Genomic DNA, 24,986 nt, shown 5'->3' with positions numbered 1-24,986 from the left:
AATGATTTGATAGAAAAATCCTGTTCGGCAAATGTGTACGGCTTGCAGAGATTAGGAGTGATTTTCATCCTGTTCACTACAACCATTGTTATGTGTGCTTAGGCTGCATACTGTCAGTATTTTGTATGCGGTAACCTGCTTCTCATTCAGACTCGAGGCAGGTGCAGGCTGGATACATAGCAACAATGTAAAGAGATTTTAACCATGTCCATGACCATCTTAAGAGTAACTTAAAGCAAAATGTGAAGCATTTTTGATTTGGCTGCTAAGTTATTGTTTTTCTCTAACAGTGTCTAAAAAACATTCTTAAACGTATGGATCATTGTTAGCACGCCTTTACCTTTAGTGAAACAGCCAAAGTCTGCAGACCGCAAACAAGCAGTCAACCATTTAGTTAGTTAATTTTGCTAGTCTCATATAGGAGATAGGTATGTGCACCACTCACACACGTATGTGTGTGTGTGTGTGTGTGTGTGTGTGTGTGTGTGTGTGTGTATATATATATATATATATATATATATATATATATATATATATATATATATATATGTACGTACATACATACACACACACACACACACACACACACACACACACGTATAAAAAAATGTGTGTTTCCTTTGTAAGATCAAAAGTGTGCTCGCTCGACAGCTGTTTAGTGTGCCCTTTATGATAGACTAAGCAGCTGGTTGGGTGTGAAGTCCATGGCCTTGGTAGTACCTCTGAAAACTTTATGTGCCTTTGTACATATACAGCAATGGCTTTTTTTATAAGGGAAGTAATTCTATATTAATGGCGATAAGAAACCGTATTCCCATTACAGTAGCTTAAGTACGTGTGTTACATCCTGTTGCATCAGTCCTCCATTTAATATACTTTTTATTATTTAATTCTTGTAGACCGGGTTAGTCCACCTGGCTTTTGGCCTCTTTGCAGGGGAGAACTAAGATGGTATTTATACCACTAACGGAAATTTGGCCAGGTCTTCAGGGAACTTCCCCTACTCTTTCGAGCTGTGGCACCAGAGCATTCCTACAGCAGCAAGGAAGAATCCAAAGGGAAGCAGCAGCATGGAGGAGGAGAGAGGAGCTATGGGGAGTGTGAAAGTGAAAATGAGAATTTGGAGAAAAATGTTTCATACGGAGCTTCAGAATGTAAATAAAGATTCCAGCAAGGTGGATTTTAGCAAATGGGCATGGGTTAAATGGCTCCATGGAGAAGGAAGGGAGTGAGTATGTTGAAGTGGTGCGAACAACAGAACTGGCGTCGAGGGTTTGCAGAGTATGATAATCAAGCAAGGTGATCCAGATGATAGTTTTGCTGTGAGATGGCAGCTAACTTCTTCAGAAGTGCTGAGGATGGTAATGTGGAAAAGGAACCAGGATGTTCTTCATGTTTCACTGTTGCAGTCATTGCATTTGGGTTATCTGCCTGCAGGTAGCCCCCAGCCGGCCTGATTATCAAAGTTTTGGGTCCTGCGTCGGATGCTGTCTCTTCTTCCATGACGTCAGGTAGTCAGGGGTATAAAGCATGCAGCCGACGCCATTACACCAGTCTTTCTTGCCGCGTGGTGCCCGAAGCAGAAGCAGTTCACAAGTGCCGGTCTGCAGACTCCTGAAATTTTCATTTTCGAGTTTCAGAACCGAAGTCTTCAAAAAAGCTAAGTACCCCGTTGGGGATGTTTTTCTTGCTCTAAACTGATGTCAGTAAAAGTTAACAATAGTATTACTTGTGGGAAGCAAATACCTCATAAAGATTTTCATTTGTACTGCATTCCTTGCCTAGGCCCAGACCACGATGTCCCTCACTGCCGGTTTTGTGCCTTATTCAATCCATTCACTGTCTGTTCTTTTTTGCATCAAACTATTTCGGTACTCTCTTTAATTATCCAGAAATGGCTTCGGTAAGCCATCTGACTACCGACATTCTGAAAAAACATAAAGATAAAGGCAGACCGCATAGGTCCAAAGCTGCTGACGATGCTTCTGTTAAGCTAGTCACCAGTATGCCGGTACTCAGTGAGGCACTTTCGCAGCCCCTGATACCTGCTACTTCAGATTCGCAGGCCTCTACTGAGACCCATTCGGAGTTCGGTATTCTGTGAGATGCTTCTTTGACTATGGAACCTGCGGATGTCTCTACTTGGATGGGTCCGGAGCTGTTGTGCAGGCACTGGCTTCTGAAGGTGTATTCAGGCCTCCAGACTTGCATTTCAAACCAACGCCATCTTCTTCTTCAAGGCCTAAAACTCGACCAACGCTTAGAAAACCGACTTCCAAACTGCATGGTCAGGCCCATATGCCTAAAAAACATAAGAATGGCTGAAGACCTTATTACTCTAATTAGGGGACGCCATCCTTTTCCCTCTAAGAGACCTAGAACTGATTTTCCTTTGGATTCTTCTGATCAGGATTCTGAAATTTCTTTTTCTTCTGATGACCAGGATTTGCCCTTATCTACCTATGAGGATTCTGATGCAGAGGACTCCATACCCTCTGCTTCCCCTCCAGAAGATTTTTCTTTTGGTGAAACTTTGCACACTGTTAGGGATCATTTCCGCTGGGAAAGCCAGGATTTCTCTGACTCCAAAAAGAGGCTTAGGGAATTCTTACTCCTACCTCAACACAAAACTTTAGCTATCCCTCCTGTACTGGATGTTGTAGATGATGCCTTCTTGGAATCTAGCCTGGCCCCAGACACTTTACCTCCGGCTCCCAGTAAACCTGACAGGTATTTCAGAGTTACTTGACTCTCACAAGTTCCTCTTTAAAAATCCTACTGCGTACCCAGAGAGCATTTCACAGGGACCCAAAGGCGTTAAGGATATTACTGCCAAAATCCCTACCCCCTCTGATAGAGATTCCAGGGCCCTGGACAGATTGGGTAAGAAGGTATACACTTCTGCTACTTTGGCCATTAGGGCCTTCAACTGCACGTTTCATATGTTAAAGTATCAGCAGCATATTATTGGACTACGTGAACAGAAAATTATGTTGATTCCTGACTGTGCTGAAAATAAAGAATTACAGGATTTAATGCATTCTGCTGAACAAGTTGGTAAACATACTTTGCATTGTGGTTTTGACTCTTTAGAAGCATCTTGCAGAGCTGTTGTCACTGGGTCTGTTCTTAGAAGGCATGCTTGGCTTAAGGAGCAAAATTTGCCAGTTCATTTTAAAGCTAAATTACTGGATGCTCCCTTAAACCAAGACCGCCTGTTTGGCAACAAAGCAGAAGAAGTACTTAAAAAGATGGAGGAAAAAGCTAAATCTATGCAAACTGTTAAAGATTTCCTGCAAGTACAGCCTCCCAGATTTAGTAGGCATTGGCCTTCTAAGAATTGGTCCTTTCCAGTCTCTTCCAGACCTCAGTCCAAACACAGGAACAGCAGACCACCTAGGCTACAGTCTCAAGGTACTCGCAGGCCTTAGCAGTGGGGGGCTCCCACTTCCAAAGCTGGAAGTAGTAAGACACCCCCCTATGGTAAACCGTCACAATGACTTAACCTTAAACCTTCTAAGCCCTGCTGAACTGTCTGCTCCCTTAGGGAGAAAGATTGCCCTGCATGCAAAAAACTGAGAAATCATTACCCAAGACAAATGGGTTTCAAATATAGTTTTCGCAAGTTTACAGATTCCACTTCCACACCTTACCAACCCCAAACGGTTGGCCAAACCTACCCCCAAATCAATGGGCAGAGGCTCAACAGCAGGTTCTCTCTCTTCTAAGTATCAGGGCTATTCAGCCTGTCCCAGCCGAGGAATGGGGACAAGGTTTTTACTCAAGACTTTTCCTGGTACCAGAAAAGACAACTCCTGGCGTCCTGTCCCGGACCTCTCTATTCTAAACAGTTTTTTGGTAATCCGAAAATTCAAAATAGTAACTCTTCATCGGCTGCTTCCCATGCTAGGCAGAAATGCCTGGTTGGCAACATTGGACATAAAGGAAGCTTATCTACACATTCCAGTAAAGGAATCTTGCAGAAAATACCTACGCTTCAGAGCAGGCTACATGCACTATTAGTTCTCTGCACTGCCCTTTTTCTTATCTACTGCGCCCAGGGTATTCACGAAGTGCCTAGCTCCAGTCATTGCATTCTGCAGGCAAAGAAATATTCAAATATACCCATACCTGGACGATTGTCTAATTCAGGCAGAAAGCCAGGGCCAGGGCATACTATTAAATCATCTGGCATTTGTAAAGAAACTGATAACCTCACTGGGGTACACCATAAACGAAAGAAATCTCACCTAGTACCCTGCCAACAAATTGTATTCCTGGGAGCAAGCTTGAACACAACTTAACAGATGGCCTACCTCACACCAGAGAAACAAGTTTGACAGCCTACTTCAAACTACTGACCACAAAGACCCAGATATCTGCAAGGAAAGTACTGCAAGCCCCTGGGGTTCATGGCCTCTTGCATTCTACTAATTCCATATGCAAGACTGCATATGAGGAAACTACAATGGTATCTAAAAAGCCTATGGTGCCAACATTCTCAGGACCTGGATTCCATGATTCCTATCATTCCTTGTATAAAGACAGAGTTCCTTTGGTGGGCAGAGGCCTGCCACCACAACAAGGGACTGCCTTTCACTCTACCCCCTGCCACCCAAACCCTAACAACAGACTCATCAGACTATGCATGGGGGGGCTCACTTGGCAGGACAGTGCATTCAGGGCAAATGGAACCAGAGTCAAATGCACCTACATATCAATCAAAAAGAAATGTTAGCTGTACAGAATTCTGACAGCCTTCAAGGACCACATTCTTCAGGGCAATTATTGGTAAAGACAGACAACACCACTGTTATGTGGTACATAAACAAGCAGGGGGAACCCACTCGTACCCTCTCTGCAGACTAGCCATCATACCCTCTCTGCAGACTAGCCATGGCTCTGTGGAATACAGCCTTGAGCTACCAAGTGCACCTACAAGCTCAGTTCCTGCCAGGCAAGCTAAATTCACTGGCAGACTACCTACACAGAAATCTCATGGACCCACATGAGTGGAAACTGGAACCAAAGATATTCAACATTTTGAGAAACAAATGGGGGAGCCCAGGGATGGACCTGTTTGCCAACTCTCAGAACTACCAATTGGACAAATTCTGCACAAGGACTTCCCACAGACGAGCTTGGAAAGTGGATGCCCTGTCCTTCACCTGGGAAAGCCTCTCAGTTTATGCCTTTCCCCCTCTACCTCTCCTCTCGAACGTTCTGCTAAAGATCAAACGGAACAAACCAAGGACAATACTCATTGCACCAGACTGGCCATGCCAACACTGGTACCCCCTCTTGCGCAGTATGTCACTGCTGGAACCATGGCACCTGCCTCAGACCCCTTCCCTGCTGTCCCAGCAGGAGGGCCAGATTCTGTACCCCCAGCTTCAAACCCCTTGCACCCTGGCTAATTACCTGAGCTCTCCAATACCATCCCTCAGTAAGCAAGTGCTGGATGTCATTCCGGAGGCAAGGAGGCCTAGTACTAGAAAATCCTATGCTGAAAAGTGGAAAAGATACTGTTCCTGGAGCAAGACTCAGGGGATGGGCACAGTAGTGCCCAGCTTACCGCATATTCTTCCATACTTTAATAGCGATGCTCCACAAGGGCCTTTCATTCTCCTCTATTAAAATTCATGCCTCAGCCATTTCAGCACATTATAATACTGAGCCACCCCTCTTCTCTCACCCCCTGCATAAGCCGTTCCTTAGAGGGGCCAAAAATTTAAGACCACCCATGAGAGCTCCTACTTCAGCTCGGGACCTTAACTTTGTATTGGAAAAGCTCACTCTACCTCCTTTTGAGCCAGCTGCTACTGCAGAGTTGAAATTCCTTTCTTGGAAAACAGCCTTCCTTCTAGCCATCACTTCAGCAAGAAGTGTGTTTTGAATTTCAGGCCCTCATGGCAGTGGAGCCCTTCATCATCTTCCATGCAGACATGGTGTCCCTCAGGACCAATCCTTCCTTTATGCCCAAGGTGGTATCCAGTGTGGCCCTTAATCAGTCCATTCATTTGCCAACCTTCTTTTCTAATCCACAGAACAAAGGAGAACGAATACTGCACTCTTTGGTCATGCACAGACAACTTAGATTTTATTCGGACAGGATTAAGCCTCTCAGGGAAACTGAACAGCTGCTAGTTGCCTTTGCTGCAGGGGCAGAGAGGAAGGCCATTTCAAAACAAACTATTTCTAAGTGGATAATCCATTGAATTAATTTCTGCTATAAGCACCATGGAAAACCTACCCCCAGGGGATAAGATCACATTCCACCAGGGCTGCATCTACTTCAACAGCCTTTCTCAGAGGTGTCCCTACCAGGGACATCCTAGAAGCTGCTACCTGGAGCTCTGTACATACCTTCACCAAGCGTTACCACTTTCCTATTTTTTTCTAAATCCAGAGCTGGTTTTGCCACTGCAGTCTTGCAGGGCCTTATAGCTGGTCCTAATGCTCTCTAGCTGCCTCCTCCCTTCCTTAGCTTTGGGAATCTACCCAAATGTAATGACTGCAGCAGTGAAACATGAAGAACATAGTACAGTTGTGTACACTTACCATAAATGTAGATGTTAGAGTGTATTCACTGTTGCAGTCCTGGTTACCCTCCCTCCAGCCCCCTGACTTTTATTGGCTATAACTTTCTTCTTGTTTACTGTGTTTAAGCCTTCTGGTGTATTTGCTTTTTGTTGGAGGTGTAAACTTGTATATAATTGCTTCCCATTATAGGGGCACCTGATATCTAAGGCAAGAAAAACTGATGTAATAGCGTTGGCTGCATGCTTTATACCCCTGACTACCTGACGTCATGGAAGAAGAGACAGCATCCGACGCAGGACCCAAGACTTTGATAATCAGGCCGGCTGAGGGCTACCTGCAGGCAGATAACCCAAATGTAATGACTTCCAACAGTGAGTACACTCGAACATCTACATTTATGGTAAGTATACACAACTGTACTTTTTGTTTCTTAGAACTAGCCAGATGTTCTTTGTGTTTCACTGTTGCAGTCATTACATTTGAGTAATCTGCTGGCAGGTTGCCCTCAGTCAATTTCAGCACTCAAGTCTGTTTCTTTGAGCTCAGCACTTGTTCAGAACTCGTAAGCACTAAATAAGCTACAAATTACTACAGCACTCAACTTTCCTCACTTGTCTAGAGGGAAACAATTTCTAGTACTTAATAAATATGCACCTATCCAGGCATGTCTAAGGGTCAGCTCCCAGTGTTTCTCCTGTCTACCTGATGAATCTGGGCATCTTGGGGCAATGCAGCAATTGCTTCATGTACACAGACAACCCTCTCTTCCTACCACCCAACACTACAACCTGTGAGAGATGCACTTGTATAGCCAAACTGGATGCAAAACTCTCTTCACCCAAGACTGGACTAGACAGTCAAGAGGAGAAGGTAAACACTTGTACCACACCACACTCATCACATAGTCCCTCAAAACCTACACCACCAAAGCACACACATATAAACACAAAACACACACCTACATTCGCGGAGGCACTCAGTAAAAACCTGCCCAAGCAACAGGGACCTCTAAAGCAGAAACATAACCGACCTCCACCTCCCAACACAACCCAAATGACACATAGCCCACAAACTCAGTGTGCCACTCAACCACAGCCCATAAGGCATAACAACGTACCCAACACTCTAGTCATAGGTGGCTCTGTAGTCAGGCACACTGATGTTTCACTCACCAGGCTAAACAAGGAGAAAGTTACTGTTAGCTGCCTGTCTGGTGCCAGGATCCGCCACATAACGCATGCACTCAGGTCATTCCACAAGAAGTACAAGTATGACTCTGTCATTGTCCATGTTGATGTAAATGACCTGAGATGTACCTCCCTGGACTACATGAAAAGGGACATGGAGGAGCTACCTGATCTTGTAGCCCAGGCACGGTTCCTGACTCTCACAAGTTCCTTTTCAAAAATCCCACTGCGGATCCTGAGACCATTTCACAGGGACCCAAGGGCATTAAAGCTACTATTGCCAAAAATCCTACCCCCTCTGATAGAGAATCCAGGGTGCTGGATAGATGGGATAAGAAGGTATATACTTATGCAACTTAAGATGATGTTGATTCCTGATTTTGCTGAAAGTAAGGTTTATTGCATTCTGCTGAACAAGTTGGAAAACATACTTTGCAGTTGGTTTTGATTCACTAAAGGCATCTTGCAGGGCTGCTGTAACTGGGTCTGTACTTAGAAGGCATGCTTGGCTTAAGGAGCAATCCTTGCCAGATCATGTTAAACTAAATTACTGGATGCTCTCTTAAATCAGGACCGCCTGTTTGGCAACAAAGAAGAAGTTCTTAAAAAGATGAAGGAAAAAGATAAATCTATGCAAACTATTATGATTTTTTCAAGTGCAACCTCCAAGATTTAGTAGGCGTTGGCCTTCTAAGAATTGGTCCTTTCCTGCCTCTTCCAGACCTTCTCAGTCCAAACCCAGACCCAGCAGAGCACCCAGGCTTCAGTCCCAGGTTACGCACAGGACTAAGCAGTGGGGGGCCTCCACTTCCAAATCTGGGAGTAATAAAACTTCCCCTCTATGGTAAAATGTCTCCGTGACCTCCAAGCACTTCTCAACTGACTGCCCCTTTGGGGGGGGGGGGGGGATTGCTCTTCATGCAAAGAACTGGGAACTTATTACCCAGGACAAATGGGTTTTAAATATAGTGTCCCAAGGATACAGATTTCACTTCAGTACGTTACCTACACCAAGTGGTTTACCCCAAATCAGTGGGCAGAGGCCCAAAAGCAAATACGCTCTCTCCTAAGCATAGGGGCTATTCATTTGGTACCATAAGAGGAAAAAGGACAAGGTTTCTACTCGAGACTTTTCCTGGTACCCAGAAAAGACCATTCATGGCGTCATATCCTGGACCTGTCTACTCTAAGCACCTTTTTGGTGATTCCAAAATTCAAGATGCTGACTCTTCACCACTTACTTCCTATGCTAGGAAAAGATGTCTGGTTGGCAACACTAGATTTAAAGGAGGCATACCTGCACATGCTAGTCAGGGAATCTTGCAGAAGATACCTACGCTTCAAAGAAGGCAACATGCACTATCAGTTCTCTACACTGCCCTTTGGCTTATCTACTGCGCCCAGGGTATTCACAAAGTGCCTAGCTCCAGTCATTGCATTTTGCAGGCAAAGAAATATCCAAATATACCCATAGCTGGACGATTGTCTAATTCAGGCAGAAAGCCAGGACATGCTTTTGAATCATCTGGCCTTTGTACAAAGGGTGCTAACTTGTCTGGGGTACACCATAAACGAAAAGAAATCATATCTGGTACCCTGTCAACAAATTATATTCCTGGGAGCAAGCTTGAATACAACTTCCCAGATGGCTTTCCTCTTGCCAAAGAAATAAATTAATTTGACAACCTACTTCAAACAAGTGACCACAAAAACCCTGCTATCTGCAAGGCAAATACTGCAAGCATTGGGGTTCATGGCCTCCTGCATTCTTGTAATTCCATATGCAAGACTGCATATGAGGAAACTACAGTGGTACCTGAAAAGCCTATGGTGTCAACATTCTCAGGATCTAGAAGCAATGATTCCTATCATGCCTTGTCTACGCCTCAAGTTCTTTTGGTGGGCAGAGTCCTGCCACCAAAACAAGGTGCTACCATTCACACTACCCCCTGTTGCTCAAACCCTAACAACAGATGCATCAGACTATGCTTGGGGGGCTCACCTGGCAGGGAAGTGCATTCAGGGCAAATAGAGTCCAAAGCAAATGCACCTGCATATTAATCAAAAAGAAATGTTAGCTGTGCAGAATGCTCTGACAGCCTTCAAGGACCACATTCTTCCTGGACAGTTAATGGTAAAGACGGACAACACCACTGTTATGTGGTACAACAAGCAGGGGGGGTACCCATTCTTACCCACTCTGCAGACTAGCCATGGCATTGTGGAACACAGCCTTGAGCTACCAAGTGTGTCTACAAGCTCAATTCCTGCCAGGAAAACTGAATGCACTGGCAGACTGATTAAGCAGAAACCTCATGGATCCACACAAGTGGAAACTGGAACTAAGGATTTTCAACATGTCGATAAGCAATTGGGGGAGCCCAGATATAGACCTGTTTGCCTCCCCCGAGAACTAGCAATTGGACAAATTTTGCACAAGGCCTCCCCACAAACATGCTCTGTCCTTCAGCTGGAAAAACCTATCTGTTTATGCCTTTCCTCCTCTGCCTCTGCTCTCCCAAGTACTACTAAAGATCAGACAAGATAAACCAAGGACGATTTTGATTGCTCCAGACCGGCCACGCCAACACTGGTACCCCCTGTAGCACAGTGTGTCACTGCTGGCCCCATGGCACCTTTCTCAGATCCCTACCCTGTTGTCTCAGCAGGAAAACCAGATTCTGCACCCTCAGCTTCAAACACTGAACCTAGCAGCCTGGCTAATTTCCTAATCTCTCCTTTACCATCCCTCAGTAAACCAGTGATTGATATCGTACTAGAAAATCTTATGCTGAAAAATGGAAGTCTGTGCATGGAACCAATCTTAAGGGATGAGCCCAGCAGTGCCCAACATTCCTCAGATTTGACAGTACTTAACTGAGAGGCTTCACAAGGGCCTGTACTTCTCTCCATCAAAATGCACACCTCAGCCATTTCAGCTCATTATAACCCAGAACCCCCCGTGTTCTCTCATCCACTGCTCAAGCAGTTTCTCAGAGGGGCCAAAAATTTAAGACCACCCAGGAGAGCTCCAACTCCAGCTTGGGACCTTAACTTTGTATTGGAGAAACTCACTCTTCCTCCTTTCGAGCCAGCTGCTGCTGCAGATTTAAAATTCCTTTCATGGAAAACAGCTTTCCTTTTAGCAATCACTTCAGCTAGAAGGGTATCTGAATTGCAGGCCCTTATGGCAGTGGAGCCTTTCATCATTTTTCATGTGGACATGGTGTCCCTCAGAACCAGTCCCTCCTTCATGCCCAAGGTGGTATCCAGTGTGGCTCTTAATCAGTCCATCCATTTGACAACTTTCTTTCCTAATCCACAGAACAAAGGGGAACGGCTACTGCACTCCTTAGATGTGTACAGACAACTTAGATTCTGCTTGGACAGGACTAAACCTCTAAGGAAATCTGAACTGCTGGTGCATTTGCTTCAGGGACAGAGGGGAAGGCTATTTCAAAGCAAACCATTTCTAAATGGATAGGCAATTGCATTCATTTCTGCTATAAGCACCATGGAAAACCTTTTCCACGGGGGATCAGACCCCACTCAGCCAGGGCTGCATCAACCTCTGCAGCCTTTCTCAGAGGTGTCCCTACCAGGGACATCCTAGAAGCTGCTACCTGGAGTTCTGTACATACTTTCACCAAGCATTACCCATTTGCCAATTTTCTCTAAATCCAGAGCTGGCTTTGTCACTGCAGTCTTGCAGGGCCTTATAGTTGGTCCTAATGCTATCCAAATTCCTCCTCCCATCCTTTGCTTTGGGAATCTACCCAAATGTGATGACTTCAACAGTGACACACGAAGAACATAGTACAGTTGTGTACACTTACCATAAATGTAGATGTTAGAGTGTATTCACTGTTGCAGTCCTGGTTACCCTCCCTCCAGCCCCCTGTCTTCTTTTGGCTATACCTCTACTCTCCTTTACTATGCTTAAAAGCTTTTTGGTGTATTTGCTTTTTTGTTGGGAGGTATAACCTTGTATTTTTATATATTTATTTGCTTCCCATTGGGGGGCACCTGACATCTGGTGCAAGAAAAACTGATGTAATGGTGTTGGCTGCATGTTTTCTACCCCTGACGACTTGACGTCATGGAAGAAGAGAGAGCAACCGATGCAGGACCCAAGACTTTGTTAATCAGGCCGACTGAGGGCTATTGCAAGCAGATAACCCAAATGTGATGACTGCAACAGTGAGTACATTCCTAACATCTGCTTGTAGGATAACATCCTTGTTTGCGTATTCGATGATTGCTCCTAGCTTACAAGCTTTGGCAAACTTGGTGAGCAAGAGGCCCCCAGCACTGGCCTTCACAGAAGTATGTACTAAACAGAAGGGTCACAGCACTGAGCCCAGTAGGACACTGCTAGTGACAGGTTTGTTATTAGAAGTGGATTCACCTATCTGGAAATCGTGTCCTGTTAGTCAGCCAGTTTGCTATCCATCTGACAATGTTAGGGGTTTATCCCTAACTCAGTAAGTTAATCTATGACCCCAGAGTGGGGGGACTGTGTTGAAAGCTTTGGCCAAGTCAAGATATGTGGTGTATGCCATTTACCTTCATCCATAGCCCTAGTGACTTTCTCAAAGAAGTCCACCAGACTGAGCAGGCAAGACTTCCCTTTGACAATGCCAAATTGGGTCTGGTCCAGTGTTTGGAGATTTTTTATGTCATTATTTATCAGATCCATAATACTTTCCATGGCTTTGCAGATAAGACTGGTCAAGCTTACGGGTCTGTAGTTTCTTGGGTCAGTTGATGGGCCCCCCTCCACTTGTGCACAGGGGGCAACTGTTGTAGTCCACCATTCCTGTAGGGCAAAGCTTGTCTGAAGGCTGTGGTTAGTGGCCCTGATAGATTCTGTCTTAAGCTATTTAAGAAGCATCCTGGAATGTTGTTGGGACCCACGGAGGCTGTGTTTTTTTACTTTAGTGAGTGCAGTAAGGACCTGTTCTCTTGTAATGACTGGTAGGGGGATGGTTGCAGGTATTTCTTTAGGTGTGGTAGGAGGTGATGAGGTGGAGAAGTTTAAACTGAACTTGTCAGCCAGCAGGTATGCTGTAGTTTCAGGGTGGGTGTAAGTGTTGCCTTTCCTGATCATCTCTGGACATAGCTGAGAGCTTCCCTGAGGTTACAGACATAGTTAAAATGCCTTATGCTTGTTTTTCACCTGTGAGGCTGTCTTTACCTTGTAGTTTGTTTTGGCAGATTTGACCAACTCTTTAATTTGTTTAGACTGTTGAGTGCCTTTTTGCACCGTTTTGTCTCTTCATTCTTGGCTTTGGAGTGGATGTTTTTCCTTTTGTTGAGTAGCGGAGGTCCACCAGGGTGGTTTATTTTTGCCAGTAATCATAGGCATGACTCTGACAGGTACTGCTCCTCTGTGCAACTACAAATGTGGTTGTACAGTGCTTTTGTGTACAGCTCAGAGTAGGCTTCACTGTTATCTGGGCTTGGAGGGGCTTGGAAGTTTAATAAGCCGTCACTTAGTTTGAAGTAATTACCCTTAGCAAAGCTCCTAAAAGGTTTGTAGTTTGATGGGGGTACTAGGTTAGTTTTAATACTTCAGCAAGGGTAATGGTCCTGCAAACTGCCACATCATCAATAGCAGTACCCTAAGCACGCAGTCCGTGGTAACAGATTTAGGCACACAAACCTTAACTTTGATCACCATGTCTACACAGTGGTAAAAAGAGCATTTTATATTGCTCATCTCATAAGTAAGGGCATTGTCTCCAGAAAGAGGTTATAACCCTGCTGTACTCTTCCCTCATCAGGCCAATAGTAGGGTACAGTGCTTCCTGTGGCATGTTCCTTTCCAAACACATGCAGCAGTTGTAGAGACCACAAAGGTTCCTTACAAAGAAAATTTAGGGTCTTCAAGATCTGTCTTATGTGGACAGACTGAAAACATTCTCACTTTACTGTGTGTCGCAGACTGCTCATAGACTATGTGTGCTATGTATGTAGAGCAATCTCTGACCCAGCTTTAATGGAAATGCCACACATTTGCAAGTCAAATGGCACAAGGCTCACTCACTCAAAGGACCTTAACCTGGTATGTGACATCAACAGAACTTGCTGGAGAGACTACTCTGTCTCACAGAGGTTGCCCCACCTTTGGAACAAGCTTCCTATTCATGTTAAAGCCCCTCATTGGCCCTATTTAAGCGTAATTTGGATAACTGGATGGGTAACTGTAAATTCACTTCGGGGGGGGGGGGGGCACATGTATCACTCCTGGACAGGGGCAGTAGGTGCTGATTTTAGTGACTGCTTGAACCAGACACCCTTGGGAACATGGGCTGAACTAGGGTTGGCTTGTAAGGGCCCTGGGTTGTTAGCCTACTAACCTCCTATGATCCTATAAGGAGATATTTTTGTGGTCATATCTTGCCTTGTTATGCTGTTGTTATGTGGAGCTTTTCTCCCTGGGCCTCTGCTGAAAATGGGCAATTTTGTCCGGTCGGATTTCCCCCGTTAATCAAATGTTAAATAAATAAATAAAATATCAAGATTCACAGAACAGAGTCAAGGAGGTAAGTGCAGTAAAGATTTCCGGTAGGTCCATGGAAAGGTAGAGCTTAGGCAATGCATTTGTACTGCAGTTCTGCCAGTGCATACACTTAACACTTGTACACTGATTCCGCTGTGCGGATACATAACATTCTGTACATCTCTCTGTCTGTACTGCGTTTTGTTTGTAGGCAGGAGATGCCTTTTCTCTCCTCCTAGTATGTCCAGAACTGTCTGAATCCTTGTTTCCACACACTGCCTTGCATTTCATTCTTAACACCCACCAAGCTTCCAGTAATCGTCTCTACCGGACACAAGCCCCTTAACACCCAGCAAGCTTCCAGTGATCATCTCTGCCGGACACAAGCCCCTTAACACCCACCAAGCTTCCAGTGATCGTCTCTACCGGACACAAGCCCCTTAACACCCAGCAAGCTTCCAGTGATCATCTCTACCGGACACAAGCCCTGTGTTGAAACATAGCCATTGCACCGTTGCTTTCTTGATAACAAGCTCATTTTGATTCGCTGACATAAAATAGATTGCCTTGCGTGACTTGCTGTGTCTTTATAAAAGAATGCGGCTTATGTTTGATTTTTAGACTTATAGCTCATGTGATTTATATTTACTTGTTTGCTGCTGTTGCATTGTATGTTTTTATTACGAAATTGCCTCTGTGGGTTTTGTTATGCTGACAAGACTTTTTCTGCCTTCAAAGTTGCTCCTTTTTGGGTTGTATTTAATAATAATATAGTGATGATCTGTACTTAATGGAACAAGTAATCTGTATTTTAATATAGAACTAATAACTGTGCTACATTTGTAGGTTTTGAGGTGTAGGGTGCATCTGAGAGCAAGCAAATGTTATAAATTTGTTGGCATTGTGTGACCACGTGGCTGTTTTTTTTTTTTTTCTTATTTACTGGATAAACTCTTTGTGATGTCTAACCATGTAGTTTGGGAAAACAGACCATTAGCTGCTTCATTGCACACCAGTCAGATTACGTTACTTAATGATACCTGCAAAATGGTAGAAATGTTTTCAGCTGTTGAAGTGCATACATTTAGCATTGCTTAATTATGTGTTTGGAATTATCAGTCACTTTTGGACTTACTTATTAGTGTGGTATCTCATTGTTTTTAAATTATTCTTAACTTTTAAGAAGTAGGTAGAAGTTCTGAAGGCATTTTCTCCAAGTGTTAATTTAACACAAAGGTGTTTGCATTTGATTCTGCAGTTGTGTCCGTGAAGTTAAGTAGAAAGTTTAAGCATATGGTGGCAAAGTAACGTCCAGCTACCTACCGTAAAGGAGTGGTAAGTATCCATAAAGGTAGGGGAAATGTAAGGAGCAAGGGGAGATAATGACAGAGTAAGGGGGAAAGTTACAGGGAGTGAACAAAAGTAATAGAAATGGGTCAGGAAAAGAGGGCAGGCTACATTTAATAAGAAGAGAAGAAGGCAGAACGATGGAAACGTGGTGGGGCATATAAATAGTAGATTAGGAGGGGAAAATGGTATTGGGGGAGCAATGTTGAAGTACTAGGATGCAGGCCAAAATAGAGAAAATGTGTGTAAAAGAAAAAAATGTATATAGTAGGTAGGAAATCAAGAGGAATTAATGTAAGACTGGTATCACACTGCAGTCCCAGTTTGCTTGGGCTGTGATACTTTTTTGGAGTTGATTCAAGTAGCTGGTCTGCCTGCTGCTACTGAGAAGCAGGTTTGTTTTAATCAGTTTTGTCTTAGAATGACGTGATCTAGGCCTTCATCTTGTCTATGTTTTCTCTTCCCCTTTCTCTGTGTGCGTCTGTGTCTGTGGTATTGTATGGTATGGGTATGCATATGTATGTATCCTGCAGTGCCCCCACCCCCGTATGAATTAATGCTTTGCACACACTTATGGAGAGCTAAAACCTATGATCTTGAATCAGATGAAATGGGTATTGGAAATGTATGCACTGTGCCACATGGTTTAGTGTTGTGCAATGTCAGTAACATTAAGTATATTTTGTTTTATGGAGATGGAGGATAAACCTTTGTTTTTATGACATAATCACTTTTACAGCTACGGAGAATAGCTTTTAGACCATAATTTATATATTTTGTGACCATCATTTATGCATTTTTCAGAAGTAAGTCTTGACAGCTGCCAGCACGTTCAGCTGTAATCCAAACAAGTTAAACCTGCTAATTGTAGAATTTAAGTTCACAGGAAACCTTGAAGATGAAATGTGTAATCACACTTTCTGTAAAAAGAGTGTAGTGTCTTCAAACTGTGTGACTCCGTGAACAGGAATGCAGTTGATATTTCTTTCGCCAGTACAGAGGGGCCACACTGGACAAGCACAAATTACTTGAAATCCATGGCCAAATTAGGCATTTTTGGGCTTTTCCCATCCTCTAAACACTTTGCGAAAGTTTTTTCATCACATAAGCAAATGCCTAGTAATGCCATTTTGTGGGCACTAATTCTCTGTGTTAAATATGCTCACAGCTATTTCCTGCATTGAAAATTTGTACTAGTTGTCATACTGTTTATTGCTCTGTGTATGTCTTGCACGAGTCTTTCCTAGATCATACATTGTTTTCTGAGTTCTAATTATTTAAGCAGTCATCATATGAGTAGTTTGTTAAAAGCTTCAATATTTTTGTTTGCCCTTGTCTATGAAGCAGATATACAGATCTGTCATGTTAATTTTGAGTGCATGTGAGGGAAGTGTAGTTGGAAGATTTTTCTAATGACCACATATTGGTGGTACAGTACTACAGGTTCAGCGTTGTATAGCCTGGCTGCTTTTCATTCTTTGTTTTGAGTCAGAACCCACTGGGAGATGAAGCAGAAGGGAATTGCAGGACCATTTAGAGGCACAAAGCAAGTGTTTTGTGTGACTTGTTGTTGAGGGGCAGCCTAGTGTCTCTTTAATCTATGGACATTTAGGCTGTAGGAGTAAATTGACCACTGTTTAATGCTGGAGAAGACATTGCAGAAAGAGTGGGAATTTCTGGCTTGCATACTGTAAGATGGCCAAGTGCCAGGGTTAAGAGTATTTCAGAGGTACAATGAAGCCAGAGTGAACCACTGTTTGGTTTTATGGGTTCCCGAATAACAAGACTGCCCTTGAGAATTTGCTGAATTGTGATAGAGAATGCAGTAAAGCCTTGTAGGTGTGGGGTTCATAGGTTCATACTAGGCTATCTGCCCTATGGCATTTATAAGCCTAGCCAGAGTATGTTTGGCTTTCGCCACACATTTTAAATTAATTTTGCTATGCCCTTTTTCGAGGTTAGTATACTGTGCCTCTGTCTAACAGTGACACAGAAGTGATACCCGGGGTAAACCAACGATCTCCCATCCACTCATCAAGATTCCCCTTGAAGAGAGTCAATGAGGGACTCTGCCTAACCTGGACTGGGATTTTGTTCCAGAGTGAAGGGAGCCTCTGGGTTATGAATCTGTCCCTCCAGCATGTCCTATTTATTTCAGTGCTGAGGTTCAAGTCTCTTGAGCGTGTAGCTCGATGGGATTTGGATTTTTTGAGGTGCAGCATGTCCCTTAATTCCGGGTTGGACATGGCTTTATATGTCAGGTACATGTCGCCTCTGAGCAGGCGGTATGCAACTGAGTAGAGCTGGAGTTTCTTTATCCAGGCAGCATATGGCATCTGTTTGAGCCCTTTGATCCTCTTGGTGAGGTACTTTTGGGGTCTTTCCAGTTGCTGCAGGTGTTTGGTAAGGTACATCCCAAAGGGGCATTGTACTCTATTATGGGCCTGATGAGGGATGAGTAAAGAGGCACGATGACCTCCCCTAATCTAGATGTGAATCCCTTCATGATTAGGTGGGCTATATAAAATGTTTTTCTAACCACTTTGGCCACGTGGTTGTCAAATGAGAGATTGCTATCAACTTGGGTCCCCAGGTCCCTAATTACGTCTTCTGTACTTAATGGATTACCACCTATGTGGTAATTTGTGGGCACTTTGTTTTTGCCAAAGGGGATGACTATACACTTTTTGGCGTTTAGCTTGAGGCCATGGCTCTGGCACCAGTTGTCTGTTTCTATGAGGCCCTTTTGGAGGATGCTTGTGTCGGCTGGAGAGTCGATTATGGCGCCCAGTTTGCAGTCATCTGCGAACTTGGTCAGCCACAGTCCTTCTGTGTTGGCCTGTACCTCCGAGAAATTTATACCGAACAAGAGAGGTCCCAGGAGTGAGCCTTGTGGGACGCCACTTGTAACTGGTTTGGAGTCTGACATGGCTCCAGCAGTTCTAACCATGTGGGTTCTGTCCTTGAGCCAGTTTGCAACCCATCTAGTGACATAGGGGTTTACATTTTAAGCTGGTGAGCTTATCTATAATGCCTGAGTGGGGTATTGTATCGAAGGCTTTTGCGAGGTCCAGGTAGGCTGTGTGGACCACCTTCCCTTCGTCAATGGTCTTGGTGACTGTTTCAAAGAAGTCGACCAGGTTTAAGAGGCAGGATCTGCCCTCAGCAAAGCTGAACTGGGTAGGATCCAGTGTCTGTAGGTCCCCAATATCTGTATTTATGAGGTCCATGATGATCCTTTCCATAGCTTTGCAGACCAAGCTAGTCAGGCTTATGGGGCGATAGTTTCCAGGGTCTGTTGAGGCACCACCTTTATGGTGAGGGACCACTGTTGCTGTACACCACTCTTTGGGTACATATCCTGTAGTAAGGCTGAGATTGAACAGTAGTTTTATGTTTGGGTTTAGCTCTTCTTGGAGTTCATGTAGGACGCAGCCCGGGACACAGTCTGGTCCCATTGATGCTGTGTTTTTTGCTTTGGAGAGGGTGGCTCTTACCTGAGCGTCTGAGATGTCAGGGGGGCAGCACTCTGCTGGGATAGATATTTGCCCTTTTGGTGGGGAGGGGGGGAGAAGGGGAGGGGGGGAGAAGTTTGGGGAGGGGGGGAGAAGTTTGCGCTGAACCTATCAGCTAGGATGTTGGCAATGTCTGTGGATTCGGTGTATTTTTTGTCATTTTGGACTAATTTTGAGCATATCTGGGAATTCTCACCCAGGTTCCTAACACATAACTAAAGAAAGCCTTGTGATTATCCTTAGTGTCCTGTGCAATTTTTCTCTCGAAGCTGACCTTAGACGATTTTATGAGTGCCCTTAGTTTTTTGCTAATACTGATCAGAGATGCCTTCCCTTTTTGGGATTTTGCTCTATCATGTAGTAGCTTCCTCCTTCTATTGTATAGTTTGTTTATAGCTGGGGTCCACCAGACATGACGTCTGCCTTTGGAGGATTGGGTCTTGATTTTATTTAGGATTGCATGATCCATGCATTCCTGAAGGTGTTCATAGAATGCATTTATAAAGGATTCTGCGGTCTGGGCCGTATTTTCCACAGGCCCGGGGGCTTTGAAGGATTCCACCTCGGTTTTGAGGAATGTGAAATTTGCTTTAGAGAAGTTTTTCACTGTGGTTTTCTGGGCAGGGGGTGGGGTCGGGATGTGAATATCCAGTGAGATCAGTTTATGGTCTGATCTTACCAGTGAGGGATACACTTCTGGTCTGGAGCATAGAGTCCCCATGTTGGTGATGATCAGGTCCAGTATGTTTTCCCCTCTTGTGGGAGTGGTAACAAGTTGTTCCATAGCATTTGAGTTTGTGAATTCTAGGAACCTTTGGGCTAGGGTGTTGGAGCTAGAGTAATGCTCCCAGTGTATGTTTGGGTAGTTGAAGGTGTTTGGAGAGACCTTCATATTTTCCTGTGTTCTCAGGAAGGCCGAGTGGGGTTCCTGGGTTTGGGAGGGTGGTCTGTAGCAGGCTATAAATTGGAAGGCAGTTTTACCCACTGTTAGCTGCACATGGATGGTCTCTGATGCTTCGTGCTTTGCCACCAACCTGGAGGTGTGGGTATCTTTGAATATCAATACTCCCCCTCCTTTTGTGGTTCGGTCCAAGTTTTGGGGCTGAAAAGCATAGTATGAGGTATAACCTGGTAGTGCTGGGGTGCTCTCAGGAGCCCTGAACCAGGTTTCTGTTACTGCACAGATATCGATGTTCTCCATGCTAAGGAGAGTTTCGAGTGCGTGCATCTTGAGGTTTAGACTTCTGGCATTGAGTAGCATTACTTTTCTTATCCCTTGTGATACCTATGGAGGTGGGTTTGTCTTTTGAGCCTTGCCTAAAAAAGGCACTATGGGGGTAGCAAGAGCCTTTGCCAATATCCGAAAGCCCAGGGGTGACAGGTGCAAGCCGTTCCTAGCGAAGCGTTGTGGCTTGTCGAGCATATCATCCCAGGCTGACAGGCATTGGATCCCCTTTGAATGACACCAGTATTTAAGCCAATTGTTGAAATTGATCATCTTGTCTTTATATTGTGGCATCATTCTTGGTGAGGGTAAGATGCTACTCAAGGTCAGGGTCATACCAGCCTGGGCTACATGCTCAGAGAGCTCCTCTATGTCTCTTTTCATGTAGTCCAGGGAGGTACATCTCAGGTCATTTACACCAGCATGGACAGTGACTGAGTCATATTTGTACTTGCCTTGGAGTGACCTGAGTGCTTGTGTTATGTGGCGGATCCTAGCGCCCGACAGGCTGCTCACCATGACCTTTTCCTTGTTCAGCCTGGTGAGCGGGACGTCAGTGTGCCTGACAATAGTCACCTATTACAAGTGTATCAGGTGTGTTGTTTAGCCTTAAGGGCTGTGACTGTTCGGCACACTGGCTTTGTGAGATATGTGTTGCACGTGTTTTGTTTTGGGGTAGTGGTTGCTTGGGTGTCTGCTTTGGAGGTCTCTGCTGCTTAGGCAGATCTTTATTTAGAGCCTCTGAGTATGTTTTTGTGTGATTATGTGTTTGGTTTGCTGTCGTGGTAGGTCTGTGTGATACTGGAATTGTAGTGAGTGTGGTTTCCTTCTCCTGACTGTTTATGCCAGTACTGAGTTGAGAGAGCTTAGCCTCCAGTTGGCTATACGGTTGCATCTCTCACATGTGTTGGAATTTAGGTCATTATATTTCACTCTACTGTTACTGGCACAGTAACACTCTGTGCTGCTAATGAGAGGAAGTATAGAGGCTGGTAACCTGGGTGCATATGAAAACTGCAAGTTGAGTAACCTAGGACAAATTACTGCTCCAGGATATGGAAGTAATGCTTTTTTCATCAGGTTTGCTAGTGCATCGAGGATAGTGCATCGAGGATAGTCCTTTGATACACTCTCCCTCTCCATCCCTTTTCATCTGACTAGTTTTCTTCCACATCTGGTTGGTCATACATTCCAGAACAGTGCCACCATTTCCCTGAAATCTCTTAATTTGTGCCTTTATCTGCCTACTGATGTCACCCTTAAATCAGTCTTTATTTTTCAGTATTGGACCACCTATGCAGTGCGTCCATATTGCATTCTCCGTTTCCTTCTTCCCTGCACCAGGTATAGTGTGCATTGTCAGAATCACAGCTGCGGTAGTTCCTTTACCCTTGGGATGGATAGTACCATTAGCATTAGCAAGATGTCTGCCTTTCTGGACTTGCTTCTAAAACTTTGTGTGCCCTCCTGTAGGGTTGAACTTCTCCCTTTCTCTGAACATCAGTCCAGTCTACAGCTAAAAGGTAGAGCTAAACTGTATTTGATGCACAAAGTGATTAGTCAAAATATCATGCCCGGTTGACTCAGTATGGCAAGTATCTTGTTTGATAATGGATTTCTTTTAATTGGTTATTGGTGGGTGTGTTTTATAAAGTTCATTTTTAACTGTTTTAAGTAATTATAAGGTCAGTAATATCTTCAGAATAATGGAAGTGTACCTGCAGAAGACCGTCTGACCTGCTTAAGATCTACCACTTAAGTGTCTTCTGTTTTGTTTGTTGTAAACTCCCGATGTCTTCTCCTTCACATTGCTCTGTCAGGTCCATATCCTTGGGGCTTGCTTGGAACACAGTAGTTAATAGCATTTTCACAGGGTCATTGACTTCTGCTGCTTCCAGTAGTACATCCGTTAGCAGCATTAACATTAAAATTTCATGATAAGTAGTAAAGCGTTTATTACAACTGAAAAAGGTTCATGTGTTTGTAACTAGAAAGGTATTGGGCCAAGAGTGCAAGGCTTTAGTGACATTGTCAGATCTACGGAGGGAAAGTCCTAGTGAAGGCAGCACACCCCTCTTGACGTCAGAGGGGGAAGGCAGCACACCCCTCTGACGTCTGAGGGGAAGGCAGCACACCCCTCTGACGTCTGAGGGGGAGGCACCAGCACCCCCCCCTGACGTCGGGGGGGAGGCACCAGCACCCCTGGCGCCGGGGAGGCACCAACACCCCTCTGGCGTCGGGAGGCACCAGCACCCCCCCTCTGACGTCGGAGGGGGAGGCACCAGCACCCCCCCTCTGACGTCGGAGGGGGAGGCACCAGCACCCCCCCTCTGACGTCGGAGGGGGAGGCACCAGCACCCCCCCTCTGACGGAGGGGGAGGCACCAGCACCCCCCCTCTGACGGAGGGGGAGGCACCAGCACCCCCCCCTGACGTCGGGGGGGAGGCACCAGCACCCCCCCCTGGCGTCGGGGGGGGGGCACCAGCACCCCTCTGGCGCCGGAGGGAGGCACCAGCACCCCTGGCGTCGGGAGGCACACCCCTGGCCGGGGAGGCACCAGCACCCCTGGCGCCGGGGAGGCACCAGCACCCCCCCCTGACGTCGGGGGGGGGGGAGGCACCAGCACCCCCCCCCTGACGTGTAGTGTTCATAATACATTTTTGCAATTTATTTTTCACACTGCCTGGAGCTGTTTGTTTTGGATTTCACATATGTGATGGAAAGCCAAGCTATGGATGTAGACACCAGTTTGAATGCCACTGCTACTGTGTACAGAGTAATGCTCCTGTTTATAATTTCTTTTTCTGATGTCTGTGTCCAGCATGGCTGTGACTTCTTTCCTCTTTTGATTAGTTTTTATTGGAGTGAATACTGATGCATCTGCTACTGCAGATTTTACTGTGTTTTTCCTGACTGATTTGCAGATTACTTTTGCTTTAGTCTTCAACATTCTTGGGAAGCAAACCATCCCTTGTATACCGACTCCTACATTATTAGGTTGATATTTTGCCTTGAATGAAACCTAATTTTTCAGAACTTTCAGCCAAGCTTTGAATTTCTTGGTTTGACTCTCCTCAGTCTTCCGTTATCACATATGATGTTTTTTTAAGGATCCCCAGTTCTGGCATAAGCCCTAGCTCTTGAGAAAAAAGTTTGGCCTGCTATCTGTCATATCATCTCAAGAATGCTACGACTGTGTATCCCTTCATGCACTGTCATTTACTGCATCTTGATGTCTTTTGGCTAGATTTTCCTCCAGGGTGTGTCCGACTCCCTTCTTTATATTGCTTCTGTATCTGGTCGCTGTGCTTTTCAGATTCACTCATTATGCATATTGCTGGGGTCTGTAAGTAGCTGTACCTTGTACCCCAGAGGTAAATTATTTATTTAACATTTGTTTACCGGGAAAGCCCAACTTGGAACAAAGCCAGTTTTCATAGGAGGCCCGGGGAGAAATGGTCCAGACCCATGTCTTTGTAACGTGGGAGGAAACCGGAGTAACTAATAAATTGGGATGTTTAAGGGAATTATAGGATTTGGAATGAGTAATAAGCAGAAGTATGAAAACAAATAAACAGGAAAATGGTAGGAGGAGCAGCAGGAATAGAAAAGTGCAATAATGGGTTAGTTACGTGTAAACTACTGAATGTAAATTTAAAAATTAAGTTTAGAAGAAATATATGTACTGAATAGAAGCATTTATTATAATTATTAATTTATCAATTAATGTTTATTAATTCATTGTTAATAATGAATGGTTGTACTGTGTAGTGCATTTGGTAGGATATTATAGTGAAGCACTTTCATATGTTTTACTGGAAAGATTCTTCTTTTTTGTGTTTTTCTTTCTGATACTTATGGGGGGGTACACCTTTAAGCTTGGGTAGAATTTTGTAGCATTTGGTGTATATTAATTGAAATGTATTAGCCCATTTAATTGATGGGATATAAAAAGGCTGCTCAGATTGCACTGTTTTATTCCTTTGAAGGCTTGTGTAGCGGAGGTACTAGAAGTAAAATAATAAAGAAAAATCAGCTCAATCCTTTTGCTTCCTGACTTCATTTTCTTGGAGGGAGGAAACCGGAGTACCCAGAGAAAACTCGCACGAACACAGGTTGGACACGCAGACTCCGCACAGAAGCACTCCAGCCAAGAATCGAACCGGAGAACCTCTTGCTGTGAGACGGCAATGCTACTGTTGCACCATTGCACCATCCAACGATTTAGGTGACTCCTCCTCTAAGTCATTCACTTGTATTGCATTTGCCCTTTCAAATGACGCAGAGGGCAGGGCTTATAAAGGTCCATAATCAGCTCACTGTCCTGGTTAACAAGGAGATAAACTCTGCTTCAGTGTAACTTTTAGGTTTGTGCCTAGCTTTAGAGCTTGGCAACAAATTGATAAGTAAAATGCATTACATTTCTAAAAATGCACAAATATACATTTTTTGTTTATAGTGGCAGTTAGCATGAGTTCTAATGGTTAACATTTTGGTTATGTTGTTTAAAGCAGAATGCAGGATGGATCAAGTAAATATTCCTTCACTGGAGTAAGGTGTATGCATCAGCAAAGAATTGCAGTCTGTAAGTTTTTTGAGTTATGGTGTGGTATTGCCAGCTGTCAAACAGGACGTTTGCTACTGTTAAGGGTCTCTTTTGGCAA

The 24,986-nt window shown here is 44.5% G+C and overlaps 1 protein-coding gene across 1 annotated transcript in view; it reads left to right on the top strand.

Moving 5' to 3' along the window:
* Window positions 1–24,986, top strand: part of TRIM62 (tripartite motif containing 62) — a 601,096-nt gene that overhangs the window by 177,795 nt on the left and 398,315 nt on the right. The window lies entirely within an intron of this gene.

This window comes from Protopterus annectens, chromosome 2.part1 (assembly GCF_019279795.1).
Source record: "Protopterus annectens isolate FY-2018-M chromosome 2.part1, PAN1.0, whole genome shotgun sequence".
Taxonomy (NCBI): Eukaryota; Metazoa; Chordata; order Ceratodontiformes; family Protopteridae; genus Protopterus; species Protopterus annectens.
Note: the sequence above shows the minus strand (reverse complement) of the source record. Positions and strands in the feature narration are given on the sequence as shown.